The sequence below is a fragment of the Ornithorhynchus anatinus genome, chromosome 11 (assembly GCF_004115215.2).
Source record: "Ornithorhynchus anatinus isolate Pmale09 chromosome 11, mOrnAna1.pri.v4, whole genome shotgun sequence".
Classification (NCBI taxonomy): domain Eukaryota; kingdom Metazoa; phylum Chordata; class Mammalia; order Monotremata; family Ornithorhynchidae; genus Ornithorhynchus; species Ornithorhynchus anatinus.
Window position 1 is genome coordinate 41387918 of NC_041738.1, and position 17575 is coordinate 41405492.

At 43.8% G+C, this 17575-nt stretch overlaps 1 protein-coding gene across 1 annotated transcript in view; it reads left to right on the forward strand.

Annotated features, from left to right (window-relative positions):
- The window catches only part of ANKRD11 (ankyrin repeat domain 11), a 301832-nt gene that overhangs the window by 69388 nt on the left and 214869 nt on the right, over nt 1-17575 (forward strand). Inside the window, exon 2 of the mRNA XM_029074876.2 lies at nt 2117-2198. The gene's annotated coding sequence lies outside the window, so the exon portion shown is untranslated. The remainder of the gene's footprint in view (nt 1-2116; nt 2199-17575) is intronic.

Sequence of the window (17575 nt, forward strand, 5' to 3'; positions counted from 1 at the left end):
GCTTCTAATCCCGGCTCCGCCACTTGTCAGCTGTGTGACTTTGGGCAAGTCACTTAACTTCTCTGTGCCTCAGTTACCTCATCTGGAAAATGGGGATTAAGACTGTGAGCCCCGCATGGGACCTGATTACCCTGTATCTACCCCAGTGCTTAGAACAGTGCTCAGCACATAGTAAGTGCTTAACAAATACCAACATTATTAATCCTCATTTTACAGGTGAGGTAATTGAAGCACAGAGAAGGAAGTGACTTACTCAGAGTCCCACAACAGACAAATGGAGGAGTTGGGATTAGAACCCACACCCTCTGACTCCCAAACCCATGCTCTTTCCACTAAGCCACTGTTTGTTCCACTAGATTCTGTGCTCCTTGAGGGCAGGGATCATATCCACCGACTCGGATATACTCTTTCAAGCACTTAGAACAGAGCTCTGCATATAGTAGGCCGTTGATTGACTGGAGCTGAAGGAGAAGTAGGAGATTTTTAAAGCAAACAGAATATGTTGGAATAGTTGAAGGTGGTTGGCCCATATTGAAAATATTTTTAGCTTTGTTATTCTACTATCTTGTGAAACTTGGAAGCCAAACTGTCTGCTCTGGGAGTCACTTAGGTGATTGTTCTGTGTGCATATAAGTTTTTTCCCTAATGTCTGAAATGGGGAAACCTGGCTCATGTTGTTTCTACCCCAGTGGCAATCGAAAATCGTTGTTCCATGTTTCTGTTAGAAACATGGTTGTTAATACTGTTCTAGAAGTGATATGATATGGGGCCTAGTGTGAAAGTTTGAGAGTAAAAGTCACAAACAGGCAGTTCAGATGTTGCTAACAAGCTTCATGGGGTGTGCAGCTTGGTTTCTTATACTGCCAATTTACTGAAATTCCTGAGTTTGCCCTGAATTTGTTCAAAGTACTAAGACTGGCTGGGGTTGGGCTGGGGTTTGGGATTTGAGATTTTTTTTAAAGTAAATGTCACATCACCTCTTTAATTTTATTAGTCTTCGTAACTACTCTGTGAGGCAAGTCAGAAATGGGAAAGGCACCTCCATGTGCTTCACTCCGGTCTCTCCCACCTCCGTCCCCGCACTCATACTGTTCCCAGCTTGGTATTCTCTCCCTGTCCAAGTTTGACAGACCACAGTTTTTCCTGCATTCAAAGCCCTCTGAAAATTTCTCTTCCTCCAACAAGCTTTCCCCATTAATTTCCCAGCTCGCCAAATCGTGCAAACCCTTTAGTTAACTCTAGCACTTAAGAACTTGTTTATTCAGTGTGTGTGTGTGTTGGCGTGTGTGTGTTGGTGTAGTGGATGGAGCATTGGCCTGGGAGTCAGAAGGTCATTGGCTCTAATCCCGGCCTGGTCACTACTCTCCTGTGTGACCTTGGACAAGTCACTTCTCTTCTCTGGGCCTCAGTTACCTCATCTGTAAAATGGGGATTGAGACTGTAAGCCCCAGATGTGACAGAGACCGTGTCCAACCCAATTTGCTTGTATCCACCACAGCACTTAGTACGGTGCCTGGCACATAGTAAGCACTTAATAAATACCATCATTATTATTATACATAATATACACATGTGTGTATATATATATATATATATATAATAGTAATGGGGTGAATACAAGGTAATCAGGTTGTCCCACATGGGGTTCAGTCTTAATCCCCATTTTACAGATGAGGTAACTGAGACACAGAGAAGTTAAGTGACAGCTGACAAGTGGCAGAGCCAGGGTTAGAACCCACCACCTCTGACTCCCAAGCCTGTGGTCTTTCCAGTAAGCCACATTGCTTCTCTATAATACAGTTACTTATTTTAACACCTTCAATGGTCAAAATATTATCTCCCTCAATAGACTGGAAACTTGTGGACAGGGGGCCATGTCACTTCTTTAGTACAATGCACTATACCAAGTGGGAGCTCAATAACTATTACTAGTACTAAGAAAGTGAATTTCCCAAGTCTGTAGGGAAACTGATTTTTTTTTTTGCTGCTTTGGTGCCCGTTTTTTAAAAAGGGTTGAATTAGGTTTACCGTTTTCCTTAAACATTGTCTAAATTGAAAGTTTTGTCAAATGAAGTAATGTGTTAAAGTGTATACTAACTTTACCCTTTAATTTCAGAATACATACAGCTGCTTTGGAACACACCTCTATTGGATTTAATACACGCCCTGAAAAAAGACAACTTTCAACTATGGAATCGGTAAATATTCTAGTGATTAGTTCCTCCCCAAATTTGTTTGATTTTGCATTGTTTTGTGTAAAGGATACTAAAAAGATACATGCTTTAGGTGTTGCTTTTCTTGAACTTGATAAATGACCTCCATTTAATTAAATGGCTGTTTTGTATGCTTTAGGTGGTGTATTCATATATTACTTTAAAGTTAGGTCCAAGATTCAAATTTGTTTTGTGTGTTGGTTATTATGGTATTAGAATGCTAAAATGCTTCCTGCCTTGTTTGATTTAAAAAAAATTAATTCCTAGATCATTGACTGAAATAGCAAGTACAACACCTCAGATAAACTAAGACAATCTGCTTTTCCGGTATCTAGAAGAATTAGAAAAAATATATACAATTTGCATGTTTTGTGCTTGAATAGGTAGTGAAAATTTAAGTGAATCGAATTTGCAAAATCATAGTGGGGCTGTCACCACTTCCTTTCTTCCAGATCTGGCTTCCAAACAACGTGAAAAACAGTGTAGGGATGAGGTAAATACATCCAGATGTTCATAAGCATCAGCTAGTCTTTTTTTTTCCTTTTCTTTTAATGGTATTTAAGCGCTTACTATGTGTCCAACACTGTGTTAAGTGCAAGTTAATTAGGTTGGACACAGTCCCTGTCCTGAATGGGGCTCACAGTCCAAGTAAATCTTCTCTTGCATCTCTGTCACTCTTACCAGCTTCTTCACTAGCTCCTACCTACAGGATCCTCTAGCTGTGATCCTGCCTGTGTTCCCCATCGTTAGCAGTGCTCTGGAAGTCTTCCCCAACCAGAGGTGATTAAAGCCTTAAGAGGGGACCAGAAACAGTGCTCCAGCGCTTAGAACAGTGCTTGGCACATAATAAGCAATTAATAAATACCATTATCATCATCACTATTGAATGAATTATATCTGGATCTCTTTGGGAGGAGCCATGGAAGCACTTGCGAAAGCCAGTGGGCTGTCATACTGAGAAGCAGCATGGCTTAGTGGAAAAGAGCACAGGCCTGGGAGTACGAAGGATCTAGGTTCTAATCCTGGCTCCTCTGCTTGTCTGCTGTGACCTTGGGCAAGTCACTTAACTTCTCTGTGCCTGGTTTGTAAAATGGGGGTTAAGATTGTGAGCCCCATGCGGGTCATGGATTATACCAACCTGATTAGCTGCTGAGAAGCAGCGTAGCTCAGTGGAAAGAGCATGGGCTTTGGAGTCAGAGGTCATGGGTTCGAATCCCGGCTCGGCCACTCGTCAGCTGTGTGACTTTGGGCAAGTCACTTAACTTCTCGGTGCCTCAGTTACCTCATCTGTAAAATGGGGATTAAGACTGTGAGCCCCAAGTGGGACAACCTGATTCCCCTGTGTCTACCCCAGCGCTTAGAACAGTGCTCGGCACATAGTAAGCGCTTAACAAATACCAACATTATTATTAGCTTGCATTTACCTCAGTGCTTAGTACAGTGCCTGGCACATAGTAAGCATTTAACAGATACCATTTAAGAAAGGGGGGGATATTTCAGGAGAGGTGAGAGCCATGGAACGGAGTCCTCTGTAGAAGGCAACCCCCACTCACAAAGGCAGAAACGTGCATACATTCATTCAATCATATTTATTCAGCACTTACTCCGTGCAGAGCATATATGCACACATCCATTTACTAGATTTGATTTCATCACAGATTTGGGGGCACAAAATGGATAAACTCTTTTCAAGGATGAGAAGTCAAATCTGTTTTATGCTCCTAAAATGCAGGAAGTTTCATAAAAACCTATGGAAAAATTTGCTTTGCATTATGGATATAGCGGTAAGTCCAGCCACTCTTAATAGTATTGAATAGCTACTTTTCAGATCAGTTAATGGTATTTACTGAGCACCTGCTATGTGCAGAGCACTGAACTTAGCACTTGGGAGAGTACAATAGGTAGATGGACACGGTCCCTACCCTAAAGGAGATTATAAACTAGTTGGGAGGTAGACCAAAAAAAAAAAGAGAGGAAGTAACAGCCATCAAAGGGATGGATAAGGTGTGAATGTGAAGAATAATGGCAGAAGGGAATGAGTTTGGGGGCTCTGGTTCTGAAAAAGCCAAGGGAGGCTCAGGGGGGATGAGGGTCCTGATGTGTCTCCATGCACTTGGAAATAAGTCATCAGCAAGGGAACTCTTACCTAGGTGCTAGATCTTTATGCTTAAGAAAGCATCAGGTTAACTTTGGCGGGGCGTTTCTTTGAGTGCTGATTTACAGGAGTGAGAACTGGCTATACAAAGGCCGTAGGAACTAGTGATATCTGTGGTGTATGCCAAGCGTGCACATAACTTCAGGTCCCTGATTGCGGTAGAAATCAGGTAGTGACCAGTGGAATTTTTTTTACAGAAAGAGCAAGGGAGTACGGGTCTAAAGAGATAGGAGTTTTAGCCCCAATTCTGCCGCTGGCCTACTGTGTGACCATAGAGGAGTCACTTACCTGTTCTGTGCCTCTGTTTCTCCTTCTGTAAAATGGCGATAAAATTCTCAGTCCCTTAGCTTTTAGATTGTGAGCCCCATATTGGAGGCCCACAAAGAATCCGTTCAAATTTGATTATTTTGTGTCTCCCTCAGGGCTCAGTATGGTGCTCTGGTACATAGCAAGAGTTTAATAATTGTAGTAATTGTTATTTTTATTGTAAGTACTGCCTCTTTTCTGCTTCTTCCCCATTTGGTTCCTGGGTTCTTTCCTTTCATCTTCTCCACTTCCTCTCTGTCCTTTTAAATGGGAGTTCACCCCTAGCGGTCTATCTTTATTCGTATTTTAAAAATCTCAACCTGCCCACTTCTTTTTCCTTCATTCTCTTTTAAGCTTTTCCTGAAATTTGTCTTGGGGTTGGAAGCGTGGAATATTTAGCTTCAAACATCTTTCAAACTATGAGGGAGATAAGGCGAGCATTGCTTTGAAAGAATTGAGAATGGCATGAGCCCTTGGGGCAAACATGCTACTATCTGAAGGGATTTTATAGATTGAGATACAGCTTTTTGTGAAATGGTATGTCTGTGGACTTTTATTTCTATTCATTTGGCGGGGGGGAAAGTGTTTTTGTGTTTCATACTAAAGTATTTGGGCCAAGACACAAAGACATCTTGATTTTCCTTGATTATTACTAAAAATGGGATTGATAAAGTGTTTCTTTGAAAAAGGAATTGCATGATCTTTTCAGGAGCTAATGCTTGATGGGAGAACTGTATGGTAAAAAGTAAATGTTTTCTTAAGTATTAGACTTGGTGCTTTTATGACATGTGACATGCCTCACCATTTAGATGTTGTTTTCAATTTTCTGTCTGATGTGATGCAATATTCATGGGTCCTTTTGTGTATTATAAATTATTAGGTTTTCTGTCCTACTAAGGTTTAGCGTCCCCCCCCGCCCCCATTCATGGTACTTAACTTTTACCCGCATATATAAGAGAGTATTTATCTTTCCAGCTGTTCGATTTTGTGTCCCATTTATCTCACAGACTTTGTACTCAGCCGTATGTTAGCTACATTACAGGCTGTGCCTTTGAGGAAAGAAGTAACAACCTGAGCTTTAGGGGGCTGTAGAATTTCATTTTGTTTTTCAGCAAAAGTTTCCTGGAAAGGTGTGGGTGGGAGAGTTGAACTTTAGAATGGGTTGGAACGAAGGGGTGAAGTCTCCAAGAGGTGTTTTAAAAATGGAGTAATCTTTTTCTGGGATACCTTTTGTGGGGGTAATTCTGCCTAAAGGAAAGGAATGGATCATGTGAACTCTTAACTTTCTCTCCAGGGCTGGGATTCTATGAGTCGTTGATATACAACGTTTGGTACTTCTAACCTTCCGGGTGCAAGGAAGCCTGTTTTCAGCAGACAGTTGGTGTAATGCTCGCTTTTCTAACATCTTCATTAGAGAAGCACAGAGGTCAAGGCTTTTTCAGAGCAGCAATGAGATTGAAATGGCTTTTGATGCTGGTTTTGGCACCGTATTTCACTGGATTTGTAGTGAGCATGTAGGTGTAAGATGAAAAGAATGAATAAGATAGTGCTGCTAAACAGAATTGCTTTTCAGAGCCAGCCTCCTAAGATGAATACGATTGTAAAGCCGAGGCTGATAGTGGAAAAAGCAATTTCAGTGCATGTTGCCTAAAAGAAAGTCTTATGAAACCTGCAGGTTATAATAGGAACACCATTATTTAATGTGAAATGTTGGATCCTAATTTTACTGAAGTTTTAATGACACCTTTCTGTAAAACACATAACTGGTTGGACTAGTAATTTAAATAGCTTTGCTTCTCTCAGGAATAAGATAGTAGATTTATAGACTCTAGGCCTTTCCTCTATAAGCTCTCTTAAAGGTTTCATGCCAGTGATTCGGTAGCAGATGATGGCCAAGTCAGAGGAGTTGGGGGAGCAAAATAATGCTGGTGGGAGAAACTGCCTCCCTCAATGGCCTTAATTGTCCTATGGGCTGTAATCGAAATGGACCCTCATTGGAGGGCCTCCCCAGCAGAGTATTCTTGTTCATTTTGCGAGCCACAGAGGAAGGGAGCATCATGGCCTTGTGGTTAAAGTACGGGCCTGAGGGTCAGAGGACCTGGTTCTAATCCTGGCTCCACCACTTGTCTGATAGGTGAGCTTGGGCAAGTCACCCCACTTCCCTGTGCTTGTTACCTGTAAAATGGGGAAATAATGTTGGTATTTGTTCAGCGCTTACTATGTGCAGAGCACTGTTCTAAGCACTGGGGTAGATACAGAGTAATCAGGTTGTCCCACGTGAGGCTCACAGTCTTCATCCCCATTTTACAGATGAATTAACTGAGGCACAGAGAATTTAAGTGACTTGCCCACAGTAACACAGCTGGCAAGTGGCAGAGCTGGGATTGGAACCAATGACCTCTGACTCCCAAGCCCGGGCTCTTTGACCGAGCCACGCTGCATTGGTGCCCCACATGGGACATGGATTGTATCCAACCTGATTAACTTGTATCTACCCCAGCGCTTAGTACAGTGCCTGACACCCAGTAAGCCTATAACAAATACCATATAAAAAAAAGAATTTAGAAGGGCCCCGTTTGGGAAAAGAACCTTTTCTCCCCCTTCCTGCTCCTCCCCCACCCTCAGCTCTTCCTCATTAGCAGGAAGCAAGAGAAGGCTTAGTCCCACCCACAGCTAGTTGACTTACTTAGCGGGAAGCAGGGCAGGAGCACACTGCAATAATTGTGTGCTGTGTGATTGCCACACACCTATTTCCTGGGACATTTTAACCATGCTGTCGGTTGCTATGGTGTTCTGGGTACGGCAGCTTGACTGGATGTACTTCACAGCGATGCCTGAAACCCGCCACCGGCTTATTACTAGTATATTTCTTCTCTTCGGTCGGAAAATCCTTAAATCAAATTAAATGGAGTAACCTAAGGGCTCTGTTAAATGATGGGGCCGTTGGGGAGAGGAGAGAAGATGGGGAAGACAGCCAGAAAGAGCCCAGCTCCTCTGGGATGTGATTGACCAGGTGGAGTCTCCCATCGAGGAGGACGGCCAGAGGATGGTCTGTTCTGCTGGGGGAGTCCCTCCAGTTGGCGTCTCGGGACTGAGGCCTTGTGCAAAAGAATTGATTTTAGTGGTGGTGATTCGCTCTCTGGTCCCTGTTAATCAGAGAAGCAGCGTGGCTCAGTGGAAAGAGCACGGGCTTTGGAGTCAGAGGTCATGAGTTTGAATCCCAGCTCTGCCACTTGTCAGCTGTGTGACTCTGGGCAAGTCACTTAACTTCCCTGTGCCTCAGTTACCTCATCTGTAAAATGGGGATTAAGACTGTGAGCTCCACGTGGGACATCCTGATTCCCCTGTGTCTACCCCAGCGCTTAGAACAGTGCTCGGCACATAGTAAGCGCTTAACAAATACCAACATTATTATTATTATGCTCCCACCCGAGTCACCTGGAGCGAGTAGACGACTAGAGGTAGGCCACGTCACGGAATACATGCAAAGGCTAATTGATTGTTTGACTGGAAGGCCCCCATTAATGGCTGAAGTGACAGCAGCATAGTGGTGATTCAGTCCCGAAACTCCATAAGCCAGCAGGCAGTTGGCTTGGTAGCAGAGTCAATTGTATTTATTGAGCATTTACTGTGTGCAGAGCACCGTACTGAGCACTTGGGAGAGTCCAGTACAACAGTATAACAGATACATTCTCTGCCCACAGAAAGCTTACGATCTAGAGGGGGAGACGGACATTAATCTAAGTAAATGAATTACAGATATGTATATAAGTGCTGTGGGCTGGGGGGAGGTGGTGAATAAAAGGAGCAAGTCAAGGTGACACAGAAGGGAGTGGGAGAAGAGGGAAGGAAGGCTTAGGCAGGGAAGGCCTCTTGGAGGAGATGTGCCTTCATTAAGGCTTTGAAGGGGGAGAGTGTAATTGTCGGTTATGAGGAGGGGGAGGGCACTCTAGGCCAGAGGCAGGACGTGGACAAGAGGTCGATGGCGAGATAGACTGGTGATCCTCGATCTCGTCTATCTCAAATCCCCCCGACTCCTCCATGGCTGTCTGTGAAATGGCTGAAGCAGTGGCCCTGGAGGTGGCCAACTACCTATAAAACTCACGGACGGTTCGGGAAAATGAGCTGAAACCGACTGTGTCCGGAATCCTGCCAAAATATTCAGATACTTAATGCTGTGGTGACTGCTCTGGGTAGAGCTTCCCGAATTCACAGATTGTCAGCGACCCCATTTGGCAGCTGCCGTGATTTTTGGCACCTGTGTTAACCAGCCGTATTTTTGGGGGGACTTCTTCATTCATTCAATCGTATTTATTGAGTGCTTACTGTGTGCAGAGCACTGTTCTAAGAGCTGGGAATGTACAATTCTGCAACAGATAGAGACAATCCCTGCTCAATAATGGGCTCACAGTCTAAATGGGGGAGACAGACAACAAAACAAAGCAGCTGTACTAAGCACTTGGAAAGTGCAATTTGGCAACAGATAGGGTCAATCCCTATCCAACAGCGGGCTCACAGTCTAGAAGGGGGAGACAGACAACAAAATAAAACAAGTAGACAGGCATCAATAGCATCAAAATAGATAAATAGAATTATAGATATAGACACAAATATACACAAGTGCTGTGGAGTGGGGAAGGGGGTATAGGGAGGAGGTAAGGGCTAAGGGGAGGGGAGGAGGAGCAGAGGTAAAAGGGGGCTCAGCCTGGGAAGGCCTCCTGGAGAAGGTGAGCTCTCAGTAGGGCTCTGAAGGGGGGGGAGAGAGCTAGTTTCATGGATTTGAGGAGGAATGGCATTCCAGGCCAGAGGTAGGACGTGGGCCGGGGTCGATGGCCAGACAGGTGAGAATAAGGCATCGTGAGGAGGTAAGCGGCAGAGGAGCGGAATGTACGGGCTGGGTTGTAGAAGGAGAGAAGGGAGGTGAGGTAGGAGGGAGCAAAATTATGGAGAGCTTTGAAACCAATAGTGAGGCGTTTTTGTTTCATGCAAAGGTTGATGGCAACCACTGGAGATTTTTGAGAAGGGGGGGGGACTCTTTCGGGAACTCCCTCTATGGTTCTCTGGTCCCAAATTTCACCACTGACTGCACATCGCAGCAAGCCTTCTCCTTCTCATGGAGCCATGTCTCGAGCCAGATCCTTTCTGTTGGACCAACAGCTGGCCAGAACCACTCGATGTTATATGTCCGTGACTTTCAGATAACCAGCCAACATCCTGACAGAGTCAATATTGTGGATATTAAAATCCAAACATCCAAATCCATGATGAATTTGCTTCTTCTTGTTTCTTTGTTGAAAGAGGGATGAGTAAACTAATAACTTACAATGTTTACTCAAATTCGGGATGTCACCACTTCCCATCCGGTGAGAGATGCAGACATGGATTAACCCAGGCTTAGGCAGGGAAAAAAAGGCAGTAGAAAAATGCATATTCAGACTAATTGAAACTCTTTAAAAATTTATAGCTAGGCTTGTACTTCAGGTGTATGTGCATGTAAACAGAGAAGCAAGCATGGTAGCTGAGTAACTTTTTATAACAGTTCAAGTTTTTCAAAAGCACTTCCACTGTTATACTGTCCCAGCACTTAGTACAGTGATGTGTGCAGTAGGCTCTTAGTACCTGAAATCCCTTCCCATGCCCCCAGATCATGTGCCACCGCTTCTCATTTCCCTTTCTCCCCCTCTCATCAAACCAAAAAAATAGCATTACTGGGTTGGACCTTTGATCCTTTGAGCCCGATATCGTGTCAGTGGCCCCAAGTTCCATGGAGAAACTTTGAAATAGTTAACTCGTTGACATCTTTCCTCATAGGGATATATCGTCTAGCATCTTTAGCTTTCTCTTCCAGTTACCCAGTAGGAACTACTTATCCGTTTACCTACCCAGATCTCTCTTGAACCTGCTAACGTTTTCTACCTGCCCAATTTCCCGTGGTAACGAATGCCACATACTTCTTTATACTACAGGTTATATGCTTTTGGAGAAGAACAATTTGGGGTCATCCAAAACCTTCTAGATTCTGTAGACTTCAGTCATGTTCTCTTCCAGCCGATGTGTCCTAATTCCTTCAGTCTATCCTCAAAAGAAAGCTTCACCCTTTCCTCTCTCTTTCTCTCTCTTCTCTCCCTCCCGCCCCCACCCCCTAACACACATCCTGGCCTGAGCTCTTTTTACCTGTTACTGCTCTGCACTGACTTGCTGGGTTCCAAGAGTGCCCATTACATTCATATTGTCTGTTTTACAGCCTCCCCCAAAGCCCTACAAATTAATTGAAGTATATATCCTAGAAATTTGGGTACCTTGTTGATAACCTTTGGTCTAACGTACAGAGGATTGGACTGGGAATCAGAGGAACTGGATATTACTTCCGGTCCATATTTGACCCAGACCCTGGGCATATCAGATTTTGTCTCATGCAGTTTGTTTGTTGTTTTTTTTTTTTTTTTCCACTAGCCAAAGGGAGGTAATAGCTGCACTTTCACTTCACAGGAACTTTGTGGAGGTAACTGAGATGGTGTTTTTTGAAAACGTCTCAAGCTATTGAAGGAAAGGTGCATTATAAGGCGGTATTATTTTGGCACACAGTGCTGTAAAATAGTTATTCCAAGATAACCCAGAAAGCTTTCTTGTTGCTTAGAAATACAGACAACATGGTCCCTTCTCTCACTAAGGTTGAATTACAAGAGAGAAGCAAGATAGGGGAATTAGGAACCAAGTACAGAAAGAAAGGGAAGACCCGAAGTCCACCCAAAAAAATCCCAGTTAGTGATTTGTGATGGGATATTTGTTCTCGCTGCCAAGGTTTTTCTCTTGGTCCTTTGCTTTTTGCTGGGTAGGGTACTTCTTTAGAGTAGTTCGATGCCTCATCTTTACTTCAGAATTGAGTAACTGTAAAGAAATAGTCTTGTGGCGTTTTATTGGTTGGCTAAAAAAAAACTTTGGTAAAATAAATGACATTAAGTTTAATTTACCAAACAAAATTAAGGTACAGAGCCTTCAACTGTATATATGAAAAGTGTCTTGGCTCGTGTCTTGGCTCGTTCCGTTCTTACTGTTTACCTCTGGTGTGTATTTGGAAGAAGAAACCAAACAAGCAAAAGGAATTCCTTTAGCCTATTTAGTCTTAATGGGTGGGGCTAGGTTGCCATAGGAGGGTTTAAAACATCACAGAGTTGCACAGAGTAGCTGAAACACTGCTCCCCAGTACTCTTGTTGTGCCAATGTTTTTCTTCCTCTACTAGGTTGCACCCATTTCTCCCTAGGTCCTTAGAGACACTGGCTCCATTGTTATGGCACCAGCATATATTTCAGGCACTCCTGTGACCAATTTAGGCCCTACCTCCATCTGCCACAGCAGAGGATCTAGGCCGTGGTCTACGGTGTGAGAGATGAGGGAGTGGCAGCAATGCCTGAATAAGAAGCAGGTGCCTTCGATAGTGGGCAGAGCAGTGTCTGAGTCCCTGGGGAATCAATCACCCCATGAGATTTATTGAGCGCTCTCTCTGTGGCTTACTTTTCTCTCCTTCACCAGTCCCCTGCACTGTCTGGAGACTATTTAGGGTCAGGCTGACCGTATTTCCTGATTTTATCCAGGAAAGCGCTGGATTTTTATAGGCAGGCTTGGATCGTCTTAGGGAAATAAATGTCCTGGAATGGGGGCTCTGCTGAAACTGGCCAGACCGCTTTACACTACTCCCTAGTTGTACCTCCTGTACCTGGTTGCAGTTCCATATCTGGGCTGGGAAATGGTTAGTTCATTTCCTGGCCCACCCTCCCACCCCACCCTCAGCCCCATAGTACGTACATTCATATGTATAATTTATTCATTTTTATTAATATCTGTGTCTCTCCCCCTGCCCCCAGGCTGTAAGATCCTTGTGGGCAGAGGATCTATCTACCAACTCTGTTGTATCGTACTGCCCGAAGCACTTAGAACAGTGCTCTGTACCCAGTTAGCACTCAATAAATACCATTGGTCGATTGATTTGCAGTCAGTTTCAGTCCCACACCGCTTTGGATTGGTGATTCAAAATTCTCGGAATGCTGAGAAACTTTAGCTCCAAAATATGTCCTCATGGTTGCTGAGAATGGGGAAAGGCAGGCAAACTTGGGGTAGTATTCCAGTTTCTCCGCCTCCCCGCAAAAAAGAAAATACTTAATCACCATTACCAGATAATTGTCATGTAGTTTTTACTTCTGCAGAATTTATTGCAAGTCTCCTCTTTCTCCCCTGCTCCCACCCAACAAGATTTTGGAAAATGTACAATCTGACTCCACAAGTAATGCTCTTTATTTAAAACAAGTACAGTATGGGAGGTATAGGTAAAATATTGTAAAATGTGCATTAGGTTAAAAAAATCACAAGTGTTTGAATTGGGATAAAAAAGCAGCATTTTCATAATCCATGTAGATTTATAAATGTTATCCAGAAGTGGCCAGGGAGTGATTAATGCACAAAAAGAATAATACTACTACGAATAATAATTGTGGTATTTGTTAAGCACTATATTCCAGGCACTGTTCTAAGCGTTGGGGTAGATACGAGATAATCTGGTTGGACACAGTCCCTGCCCCACATAGGGCTCACAGTCTTAATCCACAGTTCACAGATGAAGTAACTGAGGCACAGAGAAGTTGTGACTTGCGCCGATTGCATAGCAGACTAATAATAATAATAGTGGTATTTAAGCGTTTACTATGTGCAAAGCACTGTTCTAAGCGCTGGGGGGAAATACAAGGTGATCAGGTTGTCCCACGTGGGTCTCACAGTTTTAATCTCCATTTTACAGGTGAGGTAACTGAGGCACAGAGAAGTGAAATGACTTGCCCAAAGTCACACAGCTGATAAGTGGCAGAGCTGGGATTAGAACCCACGATCTCTGACTCCCAGGCCCATGCTCTGTCCACTAGGCACACTGAAGATAGGGGGCTGGAGGCAGCAAGCTGGGATCTGGATGACTAAGGGAGAGACATCATATTGTCAGACTTTCTTTGTGGATCACTTAATCCTGGATTTATTCACTCACCAGAATTTTTCCTTGAGAAAATAGTTGAAATCTGTTCAAGGCTCCAGCGTGACACCAATTTCCCCTGTTTTTTTTCCAAGGAGCAGGCAAAATAGATATTTCATATGTGCACCCAGGAAATTAGAACACCAAGAACACGTTGCCAATAGCAACAAATTTGCCTTGTTCCTTTTTAGTTAATTGCAAAACATAAAACTTTTTAAAATGGTATTTAAGTGTTTACTATCTGCCAGGCACTGTATTAAGTGCTGAAGTAGTTCTAATTTAATCAGGTTGACACAGTCCATGTCCCACTTGGAATTCACAACCTTAATTCACATTTTGCAGATGAGGTAATTGAGGCACAGAAAAGTTAAATGACTCACCCAAGGTCACACAGCAGACAAGTGGTGGAGCCGGAATTAGAACCTAGGTCCTTCTGACTTCCCGCCCTATTCACTGGGCCATGCTGCTTATTTTCTCCCTTTCCCTTTCTTTTTCCACTGTCCTTTACTCTTTTCCTCTCCTAGTATTTCTCCCACTGTACATGGACTATCCAAATAGTTCATTATTTGCTTTCTGGTATCTCTGTAAATGGCAGCAGAACGAAATAGTAGTAATAATAACAATAATGATATTTAAGCGCTTACTATGTGCCAAGCACTGTTCTAAGCGCTGAATTAGATACAAGGTAATCAGGTTGTCCCATGTGGGCCTCACATTCTTAATCCCCATTTTACAGATGAGGTAACTGAGGCACAGAGAAGTTAAGCGACTTGCCCAAAGTCATACCGTTGATAAGGGACGGAGCCAGGGTTAGAACCCATGACCTCTGACTCCCAAGCCCATGCTCTTTCCATTGAGCCACACTGCTTCTCCCTGCTAGTGAGAGGAGTCTTCCGAGCAGCAGGCTATAGGCCAGAAAGGTGCGGTTCTGGAGAGTCTTTGGAGAGTCTTTGCGACTGTAAACATCGGAGCAGCTGTGCCTGCGTCCTTGGTACCCATGCCATGGGTCAGTGGCTCTTTTTGGACAGTCCCAGGCCCCTGGTGAATAGAGGGGCTGTAGTGTGGACATTTGCCCAGGGTGTCAGCAGCTCCCAAGGACGGCCACACCTACGAGCCTGATCCTCTCGAAGCGAGAGTGGCCCACGTGAGTTTCAGGTCAAGTACAGGCCCGCACTTCCGTGGTTTCACTCGAATCCAACCTGGCCGGTTTCCAGAACTTCAGCCCCGGCAGACTACTGAAGGTTGATTGCAAGTGGTTCCCCAGGCCGCCAGACGTGGTTATTCTTATCTGAAAACCTCTAATAAAACATGAGCTCGTTTCCACAAAGAAAAAATTAAGTGTGGACAAAAAAGTTTCTTAAAGGTTAATCGTTTTAATGGATAGTGGTGGGCAGAAAGAGCACGCACTACAGAAATTTATTTTACTCTGGTAGATTTTCAAAATTGGCCCTGAAAAGACTCTGCCTTTTGGTTGTGAAGGCATCCTCGCATTTAGCAGAAAGAAGCAAAATAATATTTTGTTCTTAAGCTCCTTCCCTGTGCTCATGGACATTTTCTGGCCTAGTTCCACATTTCCCACGGAGTGGGAGTGTTTGAAGCCACGGAGTGGCTCTGTCTAAGGAAATAGCCGAACTGCAGGGTGCTCCAGATGGCAGCGTACCTGAAGGAAGACATTTTCTCTATTTTTTCATTGCTCCAAGGCGGATAGTAACTGTTGATTCTGTGGAGAATCTGTGAGTGGATTTATTTTTTAAATCATATGTAAGTGCTTACTATGTTGAGCACATTTCTAAGCACTAGGATAGATTCAAATCAATAGGGTCGGGCACAGTCCCTGTCTCTCACGGGGCTCACAGTCTAAATAGGAGGGAGAACAGGTACTGAATCCCCATTTTGCAGTCGAGGAAGAGAAGCGAAATGATTTGCCTGAAGTTACCTTCGAGCCCAACTTTTAATACTCATACTGTGATTTGCAAATGATTTAGTCAGTTGTATTTATTGAGCGCTTACTGTGTGTGGAGCACTGTACTAAGGGCATGGGAGAGTACAATGTAACAAATAAAACAGACACATTCCCTGCCCACAATGAGCTTCCAGTCTAGAGGTGTAATATACTCTTCTGCTAATGAGAGCAGGAACAGTCTCTATTCCTTATGTAGTAAGGATGCAGGAAATGCAGAAATTATTTTATTCACATTTTGGGTACAAGTGCTATGATTCTAGGTCTTTACATTTCGAAGGTGCTTGGGCAAAACAAATAAAAACTAGGGCAGCTCCTAAGGAATTGAGTTTGTGCCACAAACCAAGTGCCCTCAGTTCTCCCATAGCCTATATTTTCACTCCATGCTTTGAATGGCATGCTACTGGGGATTCAGGGAATGTTCTTCTGACAGTGTGGCTCTTCCGGTCTGGAATGCGATGCGTTGTCCAAAGATATGGTTGTAGGCATGTGGTGTCAATCACGGTGTGAGTAGCCCAATACGATACTCTAATGGAAGGTTTGCAAAGATCCCTAACTCCCACGCTACAAGAGAGCTGGCCGCAAAGCTGATGGGAGGAATGAGGAATTCATCTGAACCCTATCCCCTCCATGTCTTTCTCCTTTTTGAACATGCAGGAAAGAAACAGAAAAGTGAAATGGAGCAACAGCTGAGTTTGTCTTGAAAAATGTATTTTCCTCTTGACTTCTGTTTATTTTTATTTTCTCTTTGGATTGAAGTCCTCGCTCCTCCTAATAATATCTGATGCAATGTTGTGCATCCTCTGGGAGATCAGTAAATGTTGTTTGACTTGGAGGATGGGTTTCAGTGCCTCAGTTAAATCCAGTAGTCTGACGATCCTCTCTGCTTTGAGGCATGATAGTTCTGGCTGCCATTTTCTGCTAAGACTGTAGTTTTAAGATTTCTACTGTATTTCAAAGAGATTCCATAAAATTGCCTATGCAGAGCAGAGGGCTTGTTTATCCCTTTGGTTGAATCTCCAAATTTTAGACTGGGGAGCTTTTACTAGGGAAACTCTCCCAGAGAGACCTTTAAAAGGGTTTAAGTTCTCATTGGGGAGGAAGGCAAGAATGATTGAAACCTCCTTTGAAGTATAAGATTAATAAAATCTGTATTGATCCATCGGCCTCTCAATTTGTGTGCATATAAGAGTGTCCTCCACACCCGCTTATGTTTTATGTCTGTCTCCCCTGATAGATTGTAAGTTATCTGTGGGCAGGATATTTATCTTGAACTTCTTTTGCCCTCTCTTCTGTATTGTCTATGCACTTGGAATTTGTACCCCTTAAGCACTTGATATTCCCTCTAGCTCTCAGCCTTTACGTACAAATGAATCGATCAATACTGTTGAGTGCTTATTGGGTGCAGAGCACTGTACCAAGCATTTGGGAGAGTACCATAAAACAGACTTGGTAGATATGGTCCTTACCCACCAGGGGCTTACAGCCTAGACCGGGAGACAAACACTAAAATAAATTGCAGAGAGGGGAAATGGGAAAGTGTAAGGATATGGGAGCGTGACTGTCAACTGTTGTATTGAACTCTCCCAAGTGCTCAGGACAGTGTGCACACAGCAAGTACTCAATAAATAGCAATGCTTGATTCCTATGTGCACAGGTCCTGGGGGCTGGGGTGATAGGTGCTTAAGGGGTACAGTCCTAAGTGTAGAGAAACAGTGTGGCTCAGTGGAAGGAGCCTGGGCTTGGGAGTCAGAGGTCATGGGTTCTAATCCCGGCTCCGCCGCTTGCCAGCTGTGTGACTTTGGGCAAGTCACTTAACTTCTCTGTGCCTCAGTTACCTCATCTGTAAAATGGGGATTAAAACTGTGAGCCCCACGTGGGACAACCTGTTTACCCTGTATCCACCCTAGAGCTTAGAACAGTGCTTTAC